Genomic DNA, 13,630 nt, shown 5'->3' on the forward strand with positions numbered 1-13,630 from the left:
TTAGATAGGGAATAGTGAAAATATTATGGAGGACAAAAAAAAAATTTGAATAGGTTCCCTTAGGGAGAAGGCAGCCTAATTTCAGGAGGCATGTGTCTCATTTGCTAATAATTAAAACTTTTTTTGTGTGATTGTGGATCTCTTGAAAAATATTCACGAAGTAATTTTATTTTCCACTTGAAATAATGTAGAGAAATGAAGTTTCTTATGTCATCTCAACTGATTGTCATATTGAGTAAATTGCTTGCTGTTGTGGTTTCTTTATCCATAAAACACATAATACATAATATGTATCAAGTGCTTTCCCTCTAATCAGGATGCCAATTGAGATAGTGTGTCCATGAAGTTGGTTTGAGATTATTGACAGCAAACAGTTGTAGGAGTTTAATGTGGTGATTTTACTATGATAGTATCAAACCAGAAAAAAAATTAACTGATGGAGTAACAGTAATACTTTTCCTTTAAACATTCCTGCCAGTAGTGTCATAATACAGCGTTACATGGTTTAAAACTGAGAAAGTGGGGAGATGTCATGCATTTCATCAGGTATTAAAAAAATACTCTTTAAGTGACCGTGCAGTTACTGTTGAGAAGAAATGAAGTCGTGTATTTTTAATTCTTGGAAGATGTGGTAAAACGTGGGAAGGAAAGACAAAATAATTACAAATGGATATATATTCAAATGCAGGCCTCTATTTAAACAAATCTACCTAACTGCTGTAGGAATGTAGAAGAATAGATGAGAGTGTGAGTTTTCAAGGGATTGTTGTAGATATAAAAACCCTTTTTGAGCACTTTCTCCATTTTGTGTGAAATACATTGTTATTTAAAGGTTGACCACAGTTTCCCTTAATTCTTTCAAATATGGCAGGGATTTTTATTTTCAGTTTTTTTTCCATTCTTCTTTTTTAGGTATAAAATCTCTTAAAACCAGGGCTAAAGCAGAAACAAAGTCATGCTAACTTTAAGTGATACACTTGGTTGCAGTGCTGACAAAACGTCTGTCTTCTGAAATAAAAATCTCTAATACCAGATACATATACCTCTTTGTTGATGTTAGCTGGAATATCACTGTTTACAATGGACTATTTCTTTTAGAAGGAATAAACTTTTTTTTTTTGCTGACTAGAAAAATATAGTTTTTAAACTAATATCACATGGAAGTTATATTTGGGGCATACGGAGAAATTTTTGTTTATGCATACCTGGTGTGTCAGAGGCTAAACTGTATTATGTCACTGGATTTGAAAAACAATTTGTGACCTTCCTTTAATATTGAAGAAGTAAGTATATTTTCAATAGTTAGTAGGACAATTATATGCCTTTTTGGTGTATTTTTTACCTTTCACTTTTGAGAGAAAAAGGAGACACATCAAAGAAATCTTGTGCTCTGCATAAAAAAGAGTTCAGAAGTCCTACACCTGATGTCTTTACTTGATTACATTCCATACTGTAATTCTGTTGAATTCTGAGAAAAAGCCCAAATCATTTGTACTATAATTAGCAAACATTCTAGGTAACTTTTTTTATTATTTGGACCTCCTGTCCAGATCAAATATTATGGATTGTCAAATGAGTGCCTCTTGTCCCTGGCATAAATTGAGAATAAAATTGTTTTGGAGTTTTGCTGTCAAAAACACAAATGAAAATGAGACCAGGACACAATGCCAGGTACTGAGCATTATAGGTGTGATTAATAGTCAGAGGAGAGATTCTGCCAAGTTTTTATGTCATGGCAAACTCTGTCATAGACATGACCATACAGGGCTTTTGCCCAGTTTGAAATCTAATAGTAATACTTTTTATTTCGTGACCATTAAATTCTTTTGAACATTTTTAAAACAGGAGAAAAACAGTATATGCTCTCCAGAACAAGGTGTGCTACAATTGAGCGATCAAAAGATAAGAGGGATTCGGGTAGATAATTTTAACACAGAAAGTAATGCCACATATTGACTTAAGTTTTAGAGAAATTGGTATAAGACTTGAAATGAGTGTTAGGTGGTAAGATTCTTCAAAAATTTATAAGCCGTGTTTTTTTTTTTTTTTCTAAAACACCTTGAATTTGAAAAGATGACATAGAAAGGGAGAAAACCCTTGAGGTTCTATCCTAGAATTCTAGCTATGGCTATCTTGCTTGGCCACGGTAATAGTGATTTAAACTGTGATAAATAGATCCAATTCTAGTGCTTTTATTCTTAGGATAATTCACTTACGCTAAACAGTTTAGGATATTATTAATTGAACACTGATACTTTTCCCATTGCCCAAGTAACTTCACTTTTTCCCTAGGAATTTCTAATATGTAAAACGATTTTTGATGACTCACAGAAAGTCAAGATGAAGCCTAAAAACTGAGATGCTAAATGGTGTGAAAATTAGTTCCAACTGATAGGTGCAATTAGGTGCTTCAAATTGATTAGATGCATTTTATTAGATATGAACTGTAGAATGACTTGTATAACTTGATGAATTTTCTTTAGTTTTGCGTTAGAATGATAGCCATGGTCTTTGTACTTTTGTTGACTAACATGGGAGATTAATTTTACTTTTTTTCACAATAAAAATTCAAAAACATAGTAGAATTAATGACAAAACTCTGGAATGACTCCCTTACTACTCATTTTCCTTACTTACCACTGCTACCACTGTGATTTTAGCAGCTATTATTAAAAACAGAACTAGACCATTTAAAGCTGAGCTGTTCAATATAGTTACCACTAGTCACACATGGCAATTAAAATGAAATAATATTGAAATTCAGTTTCTCAGCTGCACTTTAAATGTGTAATTCTGTTGGCTACCAGATCAGTGCAGATAATGCTACATTTCCATCATCACCGAAAGTTCTAATTTACAGCACTGTGTTAGAGAATCTGAGTTTAACAGTGAGAATATTGGAAAAGTAGGAACATCTGAAGGAAGCTGAGAGCAAGGGAGAATGGGAGAGTGGAGTGGGAAACAATTTATATTGTTTATGTCTTCTGGCTTTTAAGATTCTTGCAACATGTTACGTTACTATGCTGTCTGCCCTTTCACTTGAAAAAATTTTGAACATATAAAAGATATGTTCTCATCTTCTAATTAGTGCCATTATGAAGATGACTCACCAGTTTTTATCTCTATTCCGTATTTCTTTAACAAATATTTATTGTCTAATATGTAGCAAGTACTTTTATAGACCATTAAGAAAACATACAGAGCCTTAGTTTACATAGAGGAAAGACAGTACACAGTAAACAAACAGTATCAGATAGTAATAAGTAGTTCATGAAGAACAGTAGACCTGGACATGGACAAAGAAGTGATGGGGGTGTGCTTGTGGGCTGGGCATAGGATAATATGTGATTTTAGGTAGTGTGGAAGAGCTCATATTTGAAGAACAGTAGACCTGGACATAGACAAACAAGTGATGGGGGTATGCTTGTCGGCTGGGCATAGGATGTGATTTTAGGTAGTGTGGAAGAGCTCATATTTGTACAGATACCTGAGCGAAGTGTGAGCATGAACTTTTGGCTCTCTGAAAGTTGTTCATGCCAGGCCAGGGCCTGATGCAGCAGTGTGTTGGCCCTCGAGATGAATAGTGAGGACACAGCCTTGTTGAAGCTGAATGAGCGAGGGTAGGAATGGCAGTATTCTCGTTTCTGATCTCTTGCTGCACATCCTGATGTTCATATTTGCCTTTCTTTCTTAAGGGTATTTCCATTCTTCTGGTGGTCCAGGGTATTGTTTTGTTTTTTTCTTTTAATAGCTGTTCTGTCAGTCTCCCAAAACAACCATTTGGTTTGCAGATCTGTGAGTTTTTGTATGTAGACTTTTGCCTTCAGTTACTCCTGCCCTGCTACATACTCTTATTGCAACGCTTCTCAAACTCTTCACTACCCAGTTTTTTCCTGCTCTTGCACTCCCTTACTTAGAAATCTTTGCTGACAGTAAACATAAACTTGGCTTATTTTTGTTTTTTTTTAAAGTGTTTCCTCTTGGTTTAGCCTGTGTAGATAAGGAAAACAATGGAAGACTCTTTTTTCTTCTGAATTCAAAATATTTACATATATAATAGTTCAGCTAGATTATGTGAAACTTACTTAGAAACCTGAGGTTCAAGTAAGATTCACTTACATAATTCATGTTCCTATTTAATATATTTTCATGGGAAAGTGAATTATGAGTTATGCACAATGCATATATTTTGTTTGAAGTCTAGTTCATTGATAAGTTGATGACTAGCATATATTTTGGAGTTAGCAGAGAAATGTTTGATAGTTGGTGTATAAGTTTTACTCAAATGGTATTCCGAAGTTTTACAAAGGCTAATTTTTTATAACTGACTTTTACCAGTTAGAAGTTGTTTACAGCCAAACTTATTCTCTGTTTCTTTTGTAAGCATGTGAGAATATCTGAGCGCTAGTTTTTATTATAAATTGATAATTCATTACATGTTTTACACAAATCATTATTCCACTAAGTCCAGAAAAAGAGTAAATTGGGTTTAACCAGTCTGTTGAAATAACATTTTACTTTCTTTTACTGGTCTTAAAATCATGCGAATTTGGTATGTGAGGTGTCTTTCAGGATTGCATTTGATATGTGAGGCATCTTTCAGGATTGTATGTGAGGACCATATGTGAGGAATCTTTCAGGATTCAGCTGTCTTTCAGGATTGTCATATTGTTCTAAAATACCCTGTGAAAAGAAGCAGCTTTATGGAGTAATAGGAAGATCATGGAGAAAATTGTTACAATTACAATGAAATTAAAATAATAAATAAACCTCCTCTATTGCCTAAAGGAAAAAGTCCCAGCTTTTCAGTTAAGGATTGTTAGTCTCTGGTCTCAACCAACTTTTCCAGCATTAAAGACTACTATTCCTCTATACCAGGGATTGGAGGCTCAAATTCCCAGCTGGGGTACAGGTGTGCCTATATACTGAACCCTCCGCTATTGGAGATGCTAGGAGAGGCTGGAGTGGCTGGAGCCATTTAGTATGGTCATTCTAGCCACAAGCAGCTTTATCCTTTTACACACATGTAAGGTACAAGATATGCGAGGATGCAAGGGCAAGGAAGGTAATGTGAATGTGTGTGGCTGGCCAAGTTGGGGGTGGGGGCAAAATGGAGAGTGAATATTCTATCTAAAGAGAGCTGCTACTGCTACTTCTGCTACATGCTGGCTTTGTCACAATGATTATTGCCATGCAGGAATCGTGTAACCAGGTCTTCTGGTTTTTTTTTTTCCTCCCAGAGCATGAGGGAAGAAATACCTATTATTGTACACATACAGTCTCCTAATCTTTATCTTTTGCCAGTTATTTCAGAAAATTTTGAATCACATTGTAAAAACCAAAGAAAACCATTTTCAATTATGATTTGTTTCATAAAAAACATGTCTAAGAACATGGAGTAGATGGTAATTCTTGTTATTTTTGCTGTCAGGACCCCTTTACACTCATAAAAATTATTGAGGACCTCAGAGCTTTTGGGTACATAAAATTTACTATTTTAGAAATTAAAACTGAGAAAAGCTTAGGCTATTAGTTCATATAAAAATGTCAATCTATTATGTTTGAATAACATATTTTATGAAAAACACATTTGCTGAAACAATGGTGAGAAGAGTACATTGCTTGACATTGTTGCAAGTCTTGAATGTCTGCCATATTAGAGGAGAACTAGAGTCTCCAATGTGCTTCTGAAGGTTTGCATTCTGTTGCAATAAGTTGTTTTGGTTGAAGTTTGTGAAGAAAATCTGGCTTTACACAGATAATAATTTAGAAAAGGGAGGAGTATTTTAACTGATAATCAGATAATAATGGATATTCTTTTTAATGCTATACCCAAACTTAACAGATGGTAATTTCTTAAAGATTAGTTGCAATGTGGAATTCGAAATCGCATCAGTTATTCTATGGTGGTATCAACAACCTTTTCATATTATGTTGCATTAAAATCCATTAATGTTTCTTGCTTTTTGGATGGATCTTTTACCCATGCATGATTTTGTAACACTGTGCATTGGTAATTTGAAAAGATTTCTGTTTAAATGCTTGAAGAATGTCACTATAAGAAAAAGTTGAATTTGTTAATATCACCACTCATATACAAACCTTTAAGTATTGAGAAGATATCAAGCTCACAGTGGTAGAAACAAGTTTTTCAAAGTTTAGATTCTTGCTTGAAAATTCCTTATTAATCATGTCAACAGATACATTTGTTTTCCTTAAAGCAACAGGCTTACTTTTTTTTTTCCAGACAACATCTGCTAAATACTGAAGTCTGAATAATTCTAGTTTGTAGTTTGTTAGTTTTTCTTTTAAATAAAAATTGCATTCCATGGGAAAAATCAGTTTAGCTTGTAACTCATTTTACACTGGTTGTTAGCAACAGCATACTCTGGATATATCGCAGCAGTACTTTATGTGTACTTCTTATGTTAGAATTAAACATAAATCGAGGTTTGAGGTTTAATAAAATTAGGTTTAATCTTTTTGCCAAGAACATAATTCTAAAAGAAACTGGCTTGACTTCTGTTTAAAACAGTGAGTGTGTATATTTGTGACTAATACAATGAATTATGCAACTTGGTGCTGCTGCCTTGATTTGTGCTAAGATGCAGCAGTTTTATTCAATATTGTTTTGCATCATTGGTGCAAATGTGGCTACAGTACAAAAGGCAAATAATATCTGAGTATTATCATTTTTTTATTTAAGGACCTTCCTCCCTTTTTTCGAAGGGTCCCTGGGGACCCCAAGGATCAATGGACCGTATTTGAAGAACTGCTAGTAAGGCAGAAAGATCACTGGATTTAAGTGTTAGAAGACTTAAATTTTGAAGCCTGTGCACCATTCTCGCTTCTTATGATGTGCTTCATTTCTCAGAATTTCAGTGATTTCATTTATAAAATATATTTGGGGGAAAAACCCATCTTGTTTTTTTGCTTTTTTGTTGCTTGAATTACAATTGATAAATTAGGAAAAGCTGTAAGTCTGAGTTGTTGCTATTTTTTAATTAGTTTTGGCTATAGCCCGTTTGTTTTACTTGTCAGTCATGATACAGTAAACATTCTAGAAATTTTCAAATAAGGAATTTAATACAGGGGATTAGGTTCTTTAAAAAATCACTGGAAGGACTGGAGGAAAGCTCTAGCTCAGCCTTCTGAAATGACTCCTACATCATTGCAGGACTGACCAGTCAGGGAAGCAGCTACTTCTGTCACAATTAGGAAAGCGGCCTGTTGGACTGCTGAGTTCAAGAACATACTTCTATAGCTGCAGCCCAGGAAACAGGAAGCCAGGATTAGGTAACTGCCACTGAGCTATGCCTGGAAATTGGAATGCAAAGTCTAGTTGCCATTTACATTCCATCTCTTGACATTCTTAAAGCTGGAAATTGGAGCCTGGAATACTGTGGAACAACTTAAATCTTTTCAATTACGCTAGAGAAAACAGCCAAAGGCAACAGGATAATGGCTGCCCACCCCGCCCCGCCCCTGCTGCACTCTGCCTTCCATATCTCATGTTAGTGCATTCTAATGGATGAGGCCTAAGTTTCATCCAAAACCCTAACTGCCAGTGAATAAGGAAGATAGTTTTTCTGTTTTTTTTATTTTTTTCTATTTTTTATGTTTAGTTTCTATAATTGAAGAAAGTAAACTTAGGAGAACGAGATAATGGAATCTGACCTCTAATTAATCACATACCTAAACCCTGTTTTTCTGCTTCTCTGTGATTTTCAGATTTTTTCCACTTTTCATTATCCTTTCTTTACTTAGACCTAAGTTCTAGCCATTTTAATAACCAAGATAGCTTTCATTTTTATGAGGCATTCCGTACCTTTTTAATACTCGCTGCTTCATCAGTATTTATGCTCAACTGTGCAGTTCTGGGTTACACTCATCTTCAGCTGTGGTCTGGGTGGACTTGGATTTTGTAACCAGACTTGTAAAACCTTTGGCCTGCTGTTGTCTGTAAAGTGATTCACCATTTCAATTACTATGCTATGTAAATCTTTCACATTTTACTTGCTTGCATTTTTGGGGGGCCCTACTTAATACACTTTTGTGAGGTTTTATTATACTCTCTAAAGACATTAAAAAAAACACCACCACTTCCTTCCATGATCAGGTATTCTTTCTAATATTTTAAATCTTCTTACAAGCTACTATTTGGAGAACGTGTGGATAAAAATAGAAGGAGACTCTGGAAAACATCAATATACATTACTTTTTTTCATTAAATATATAATATGCTTTTCTAGTATTTATGTAAAACCTTATAGCCATATGGTAAAATAAAGCCACCTTATCCTCCCCATCCTCTATCCTGTTTGTTTTTTTTCCTCTTCTAAAATTGTATGATTACAAAGAAAACATTTTTAACATGTCTAAAATACACCAGCCTGGGCAAGGCGCAAAACCTTATATCTACAAAAAATTAAAAAGAAAATTAGCCAAGTGGTGCATGCCTGTAGTCCTAGCTACTCTGGAGGTTGGGGTGGTAGGATCACTGGAGCTCAGGAGTTTGAGATTGCAGTGAGCTGTGATCATGCCACTGCCCTCTAGCCTGCGTGACACAGTGAGACCCTGTCTCTAAAAAATAAAATTTAAAATAAGCAAATAAGTAAAATGAAGGCAAAACATGTCCAAAATACAAATAAGCATAATCCCAACCATGCAAAGATAATAACAGATAGTTTCTCTTCCTGATCATATTGTTTTGTAACCTGTTACCACTTCCCTACTTAGCAATATACCATGGTTTCTGTCATTGTTGAAATGATAATGGGCGTATTTATCATTGGCATCATCTGGGTTAAGGAAATTGACCCATATATATTGGGAAATTGGATTAAAAGTCATTTTTATTGAAGGCAGTATTAGTTGTAACCTTTTTTGGAAAAAGAATTAATACTTAATAGCATCAAGGCTATTTTTTGTTAGAAGAGGGCTTGTTTCATTCACTTGTATATTTCATTTTTGTGAAATGAGAATCTTGTTTTAAATTAAAAGGACTGCATATTTATTAAACAATTCAGATTGTATAGAAGTATTTAAATAGAAAGTGAAAGATTCTTATACTTCTTCCTCCTATAACTCCTTTCCTCAGAGTTAACCACTGTTAATAGTTTGGCACATTCTTTCAGAATTTAAAAAATGTATATGTAAATGTACATCTGTGGTTAGTTTCTGAAACATCAGTTTTTAAGGGTTCATTGTTAATTATTGTAATTTGATAATGTCTAGATGGTAGTAGTATGGACAGAATATAATGCGTATGTAATTGGGTTAACTTCAGAAAGCAGAAATGTAAATGTTTAATTGTATTGATTTCAATTTTTGTTGATAAACCACTCTCAGCAGTCTTTCTCCTTATTAGCTTTTAATAAGAGACCTCATAGTAAATACGGAGATTCTTCTACAGTGAAATATATTTCTGCTTACTGCTTTAGGTATATTTTATCAAAAAAATCATTGAGTTACTGAGTATGACCAGTTAAAAATATGTTTGCATTTATTTTTAGATAGGCTTTTAGAAATACAAAATTAGTTGGTACTGACTGGTTTAAAGCGTATATTGGATATAAAATCTCCATAATAAAAATTACCTTTCATTTTGTTTTACTTTTAATTTTGAGAAAGATAGTTTTGCTTTTCAGATGTGATTGATCTCACTGGAGATGATAAAGATGATCTTCAGAGAGCAATTGCCTTGAGTTTGGCCGAATCAAACAGGGCATTCAGGGAGACTGGAATAACTGATGAGGAACAAGCCATTAGCAGGTAAAAACATAATTTGTATAAAGCAGATATAAGTACTTTTAAAAATAGAAATCATTAATTGGGTTAAATTAATTTTAAGAGGTAATAAGATATACTTTGTTACTCTAAACTAGTAATATGCTTGTGTATTTTTAAATTTTATGTAACCAAACTCTTCATATTTAGTTTTGATAGCAATTGGGTTTAGATTTTTAAGATTTTGGGATGGTGTTATGAGGGATTACATTTAGGTGCATATTTTAATATTTCTTTCATTTTTTTCTTCCCCTAATCTTTTCTGGACGCACTGTCCAATTTATAACAATTTATTGCAAGGGTCAGCATCCTTTTTCTGTAAAGGGCTAATAGTAAATATTTTTGGCTTTGTTGGCTATAGGGTTTCTGTTATAGCTATTCAGCTCTGGTGTCATAATGCAAAAGCAGCTATAGCTGATACATAATATAATGAGCTTGGCTGTATCCTAATAAATCTTGATTTACAAAGGCAGCCCATTGGATTTGTCCCCTCGGCTGTGGTTTGCCGACCTCTGATCTATAGCATGGTAATATGTTTATATATATTGTTCAAATAAATGTGCAGGGCTCCAAGATGTGTGCTAGAATGCAGTTTTTAATTTAATAACCAAAACTTTGTAGTTTGAAACAGTTTGATTCATCTAAGGACTGAAAAAAACATTTGGTTTTCATAATACCTCTAAAAATGTAGACATAATAATTTAATAAGCCATTAAGCTATAACTAACTGTAATCCTCTAAACAACTATTTGAAGGCAGTGGTAACTCTATGTTACTGAAGAAGAAATTTAGCTTGCAAGAGGTTAAATGTGCTTTTTCCAAAGGCACACAGCTCAGATGCATCTTAAGACTTTAATATTCTTTTCCTTTAACATAGTCCTTTGGTAACAGAATGTACCAAATTTCTCAGGTAATTTTTCTTGGCACAATATCAATGGGATATTTCTTTCCAAATAATCAGAGATTACTATATGGTAGGAAATGTTTCAAAATGCTATGTTTAGCAAAGGCATATAATTTTTTATCTTAGTGCGACTTTTTAACGTCTTTAAATGTTACTTTGGAAACTACTTTGTAAGACATTATATTATGTAAAGACTTAATTAAACTCTATTGTCCCCCTCATTAGTTGTGGCTAATATTTATTGCCAGGAACTTTAGATGAAAACCAAAAAATACGTAGTTAGGCTTATTTTCTGAAGCATTTGAGAAATTATATGAATTGGGCTTTTTCTTTTTAAAACGTGTATTGCAATGCATAATTGTCTTGAATAATTATAAAACGACAATACTTAAACTTTGAGAAATATTTTAAATACAAAACACATGAGTTGGATTTCATATGTAAGGGGCATGATTTTATGTGAAAAGGGTTATAAAAAGAATGTATACTTGATACAAATATTATTTTTAAAATTATATTTTTGTTTATATGAATTTATATGAGTATATGAATATAAAATGTATGTGAGCTCATATACCCAATTAGTATCAGTCATTCTATTATGTGTTTTCTAATTAAAACAACAGGTACTAATTATATAATAAAAGTAAGGTAATATAAAAAGGGATGAAGGCTGTTCCTAATTTGATATTCAGTTCAATGTATATGTTATATTATTGTTTTGGATAGTTGTTTTTATCCAAAATGGCAAAAGAAAATCTCTTCAGATAATGCTTTTTTTTTTCATTCTAGGTCTTTTACATTTTAATATAATTTAAAAATAGTAAATATTTGGTAGATATTATTATTGTAGATGGCATAGAGATTTGGCATAATGTAACATGCCATAAAGCTATACTCCCTAGAAGTAAAAGAGTCATATTAATTATGTGTAAATTCAGTAACCCGCAATGAACAAATGGGTGTTCAATGCAAAATATGCATTTAATAAACTTATGTGTAAATCATGTTGTATTAGAAAAAGAGGATGTGGAGAGTTCTAGCTAAACATTATCAGAGATATATTTGCTCCTATGGGTTTATTAAGGTATGGAACTCTAAATTCAAAAGAGAAAATGATGCATTTTAAAGGAAGACATTTATATATTATGCTTAAAAGTAAATTAACTCCTTCTTCATTACTGAAGTTGATATAGGGAAAACCTTTGCAAATAAAATTCCAGAATCATTTGCTTATTATATTTTAGTAGACATAATTTAATGTGAAGTTACACATTAGGATACTACATTGTGTGTAATTTGATGAGATAAAGCCTGTCTTTTTACATCTTATAATCCTGTGGTTAGGCATTTATACATTTCATGCTAAAATTTTTTAAGTAGAACATTTTTAAAGTATTTCTTTATATACTTTTTAGTGTCAGAATTGGATGTATTTATTATCTCTTGATTATCACTGCCAGGACACAAGTGGAGTATGGACAGTTGAAATTTGTTAATAAACTACATTGTGACTGGTTTGTGTCTATGGCATATTTCTTGTGAAAATGGCTTGCCTTGTGAAATAACTTTGAAGTGCCTCATTAGAAGATAGTGCTGTTTTCTAGCTAAAATTGTTACAAAGAGCGCGCACCTTCAACAGTTTCAAGAAGTAGTAGACTACAGATTCTCTTTTTTCCTCATTACTTCTGTGTTTCAACTAGTTATTTCTTGTTATCTTCAGCTTGGAGTTGCCATTGGGGAAAGAAAGAAGGATCATGTCCAGGAATAGTCAGGGTGGAATTCTGAATTATTAAAATAGGTCTGTATAACTCCTACATTTTTTATCCTTATCATTACTGAGGAAGCAGCTGTGAAGGGGAACTGTCTAAAGATGGTGTGTGAAACAGGAGTGGATGAGGGAGGCAGAGTTAGAAATCTTTTAAAATTGATCTTTGAGGAGGATTTCAGTGCTCAATAATTCCAGGTACTTGTGGATGCTAAGGAGCATGGAAGGGCCATTGAATAACCATCAAACCATTTAAGGTGCATTATGTCAGATTATAGATGATCTGGAAAAGTAAGAAATATGACACAGATTAGTTTCCTGGGCTACAAGGTTGTGGCTGTAGGTGACTGATGAACAGCAGCAGTATAACTTGAAAAAGTATCAGCAACAGTGAGGTACCACTGATATCCCCAGGAAGAGGGATCAACTGGTCGATGTAGTCAGGTTGTCCATGTGGCAGGAGCCACACCGCATGCAGTGTGGGCTCTCCTACGGCCAGATACACAGGTCAGCTTTTGGTAGGAGTCACATGTCTGACAAGTAGTGGTAGCCTCTGTGTTAGAAACATAGAGTTCCTTAATTTGTACTCTGTATATGACAGTGGATGTGATTCCATTTTGGGTATTATGATTGTGGCAGTGGTGGTGATCTGGGTTGTGCAAGTTTGATCAAAAGCTCTATTCTGTTCATCTCATTGAAGAACACATTAGAGCACTCATCCATCACAGTGGCTAAAATTAAAAAGACTGATGGGAAGTGATGTCAGCAAGATTGCCGACTAGAGTTGCTTGGCTCTCATTCCCCTCACAAAAAAGGAACCAAAACAACAAATAAGTTTATTTTGTCTGGAGTGATGGAGGAAATGCACTGGAGAGTACCAAGAGAACAGCAAAGTCCCTGTGGAGCATGGAGTCAAGAATAGCTCCACAGGGAGGAGACCAAAGTATCCTGCCTCTGCCATACTGTCTCCCTTGCGAGGATTGAATCAAAGCCAGGGGATTCCTCTTCTTATAGGAAGAAGGTAAGCTGAGAATCATCAGTCCTCATCACCACCACAGATGCCAGCAGTCACTGCTACAAGAGAGTTCCCCAGTCCTCACAGGTCCCAAGTCCAGCATGAACAGTTGCTGAAAGTGCATGTGGCTGTGTTCCCCCACAGCAGGAACCTC

At 34.0% G+C, this 13,630-nt stretch overlaps 1 protein-coding gene across 4 annotated transcripts in view; it reads left to right on the top strand.

Annotated features, from left to right (window-relative positions):
- Positions 1-13,630, top strand: part of USP25 (ubiquitin specific peptidase 25) — a 153,326-nt gene that overhangs the window by 37,656 nt on the left and 102,040 nt on the right. For all 4 annotated transcript variants that reach the window (XM_024239479.3, XM_024239480.3, XM_054542842.2 and 1 more), the window contains exon 4: positions 9,651-9,774. The gene's annotated coding sequence lies outside the window, so the exon portion shown is untranslated. The remainder of the gene's footprint in view (positions 1-9,650; positions 9,775-13,630) is intronic.

The sequence above is a fragment of the Pongo abelii genome, chromosome 22, assembly GCF_028885655.2.
Source record: "Pongo abelii isolate AG06213 chromosome 22, NHGRI_mPonAbe1-v2.0_pri, whole genome shotgun sequence".
In the NCBI taxonomy this organism is placed as follows: Eukaryota; Metazoa; Chordata; class Mammalia; order Primates; family Hominidae; genus Pongo; species Pongo abelii.